The sequence below is a fragment of the Myotis brandtii genome, unplaced genomic scaffold (assembly GCF_000412655.1).
Source record: "Myotis brandtii unplaced genomic scaffold, ASM41265v1 scaffold684, whole genome shotgun sequence".
NCBI classification, from domain to species: domain Eukaryota; kingdom Metazoa; phylum Chordata; class Mammalia; order Chiroptera; family Vespertilionidae; genus Myotis; species Myotis brandtii.
In genome coordinates, this window is record NW_005370673.1 from 284,565 (window position 1) to 288,079 (window position 3,515).

Genomic DNA, 3,515 nt, shown 5'->3' on the forward strand with positions numbered 1-3,515 from the left:
ATTTCAAACGGGCCGGATCCGGCCCGCGGGCCGTAGTTTGCCCACGGCTGGTAGGTTTAAAGTGATATATCATTGTGGTTTTGACTTGCATTTTCCTAGTGACTAATGATGTTGAGTATTTTTTTATGTCATTGTTTGCAATTTGTATATTTTCTTTGAAAAAAAAATGTCTCTTCAAGTCTTTAGCCCATTTTTGATTAGGATGTTTGTTGTTGAATTGTAAGAGTTTTTTTATTTTTTATTTTATTTATTTATTTATTTATTTATTTATTTTTTTAAAATAAATTTTATTGATTTTTTACAGAGAGGAAGGGAGAGAGATAGAGAGTTAGAAACATCGATGAATCAGCCGCCTCCTGCACATCTCCCACCCCGGGGATGTGCCTGCAACCCAGGTACATGCCCTTGACCGGAATCGAACCTGGGACCTTTCAGTCCACAGGCCAACGCTCTATCCACTGAGCCAAACCGGTTTTGGCTGTAAGAGTTTTTTTTATTCCAGATATATGGTTTGCAAATATTTTCTCTCTATTCTATAGCTTGTCTTTCTACTTTCTTGATAGTGTTTTTTATGAACAAAAGTTTTCATTTTTATGCCCTGACCGGTTTGGCTCAGTGGATAGAGCGTTGGCCTGCGGACTGAAGGGTCCCAGGTTCGATTCTGGTCAAGGGCATGTACCTTGGTTGCGGGCACATCCCCAGTGGGGGGTGTGCAGGAGGCAGCTGATTGACGTTTCTCTCTCATCGATGTTTCTGGCTCTCTATTCCTCTCCCTTCCTCTCTGTAAAAAATCAATAAAATATATTTTTTTAAAAAAGTTTTCATTTTTATGAAGTTCAGTTTAATTTTTTTCTTTTGTTATTTGTGCATTTGATGTCATATCTAAGAATCCATTACCAAAGCCAAAGTTATGAAGATTTGCCCATATCCTTTCTTCTAACAGTTTTATAATGTTAGCTTTTACATTTGGGTTTTTGACCCAGCTTTAATTAATTTTTATGTATAGTGTCAGGTAGGATTGCAAAGTCATTCTTTTGCATGTGAATATGTATTTAGTGATTTCAGCACCACTTGTTGAAGATATTATTTTCCCCCATTGGCACTCCTGTCAAAATCTGGTTATCAGTCACTGTGAGGGTTTATTTCTGTACTTTAAAAAACATTTAAATATATTTTTATTGATTTCTGAAGAGGAGGAGATAGAAACATCGATGATGGGAGAGAATCATTGGTAGGCTGCCTAATGGTGATCGAGCCCGCAACCCGGGCATGTGCCTTTGACTGGAATCAAACCCAGGATCCTTCAGTCTGAGGGGCCAACGCTCTATCCACTGAGCCAAACCAGCTCGGGCTATTTCTATACTTTTAATGTATTCCATCTGTCTACATGTCTATGCTTAGGCCAGTAACACATGTTTTTTATTACTGTAGCTTTGCAATAGTAAGTTTTCAGAAATCAGTTTTTAAGATTGTTTTGACTGTTCAGTGTCTCTTGATATTCCATATAAATTTTAATATCAGCTTTACCATTTTGGTAAGGATAGCATTGAATCTGTAGATCACTTTGGTTGGTACTGCCATCTTAACAATATTAAGCTCTTCTATCCATGAATATGGAATGTTTTTTATTTTATTTTATTTTAAGATTGTTCATTCCTAGTGTATGGAAACACTGATTTGTATGTTGATTTTTTATGTTGATCATGTATCTTGCAACTCTGTTTAATTTTTTTTAGCTCCAGAAATTTGTGTACATGTGTGCATGTGTACTCATTAGGATTTTCTATATATTTTTCTTGCCTAATTTTCTGGCTAGAACTTCCTGTAAAATGTTGAATAGCAGTGGCAAAAGCATGGAAAGCTTTCAGCTTTTTACCACCGAGTATAATGTGAGCTGTAGGTTTTTCATAATAGATATCCTTTATACTGTGGTAGGAAGTCCCCCTATATTTCTGGTTTGTTGAGTGGATTGTTTTAAATCATGAAAGTCTGTTTGATTGTATCAAATGCTCTTTCTGCATCAATTTAGATGATTGTGGGGTTTTTTCCTTCATTTCATTAATATGATGTTGAGAAGGCTAAAAAGGGCTAATTCCAATGTAACCCTGATATTTGGGGGGCTAGCAATCTGAATCCATGCCAGCAAATTCAGTGTACATTCTTTTTTTTTAATCTTTATTGTTCAGATTATTACAGTTGTTCCTCTTTTTTCCCCATAGCTCCCCTCCACCCGTTTCCCACCCCACCCTCTGCCCTTACCTGCCCCACACTGTCCTCATCCATAGGTGCACGATTTTTGTTTCTATTATAACCAGTTTATTCTGTTCATCAGATTTTTTATTCACTTGATTTTTAGATTCACTTGTTGATAGATATATATTTGTTGTTCATCATAATTATCTTTACCTTTTCCTTCTTTTTCCTCTTGTTAAAGAATACTTTTCAGCATTTCATATAATACTGGTTTGGTGGTGATGAACTCCTTTAGCTTTTTCTTATCTGTGAAGCTATTTATCTGACCTTCAATTCTGAATGATAGCTTTGGTTTTAGGTTCTTGCTATTCATCACTTTGAATATTTCTTGCCACTCCCTTCTGGCCTGCATAGTTTCTGTTGAGGAATCAGCTGACAATCGTATGGGTACTCCCTTGCAGGTAACTAACTGTTTTTCTCTTGCTGCTTTTAAGATTCTCTCTTTGTCTTTTGCTCTTGGCATTTTAATTATGATGTGTCTTGGTGTGGTCCTCTTTGGATTCCTTTTGTTTGGGGTTCTCTGCACTTCCTGGACTTGTAAGTCTATTTCTTTCACCAGGTAGGGGAAGTTTTCTGTCATTATTTCTTCAAATAGGTTTTCAATATCTTGCTCTCTCTCTTCTTCTGGCACCCCCATAATTCAGATGTTGGTACGCTTGAAGCTGTCCCAGAGGCTCCTTACACTATCTTCGTATTTTCGGATTCTTTTTTCATTTTGCTTTTCCGGTTGGGTGTTTTTTGCTTCTTCGCATTTCAAATCTTTGACTTGATTCTTGCGCTCCTCTGGTCTGCTATTGGGTGTCTGTATAATATTCTTTATTTCAGTCCGTGTATGCTTAATTTCTAGTTGGTTCTTTATCATAGCATCGAGGGTCTCATTAGTTTTCGTGACTCTCTCCTCAAGTTTATTGACAGCTTCTAGCAAATTTTTGCAAGCCCTCAAAATTGCGATTTTTAGCTCTATATCCTCCATTTCTGTCATGTTTTTTTGTCTCCGCATTTTTTATGCTTTCTTGGTGCACCCCCTAGTGGTCTTTGTGCGCAGTCTTGTTCTAGTTGAGCCTTGATTGTTGTAGTTAATACTAGAGGGATTTGACCACCAGGCCGACTGGCTGTGTGAATCAGCTGTGTCTGCCGCGGAAAACTTCTGTCCTCTGGGGAGGTGCTAATCTAGCCTTTGCCTGAGGCGATCCGGCAAATGGCTCTGCGCAGGGCTTGGGCGGGGCGGGATCAACAGGGCGGGTGGAGGGAGCAGTTATGGC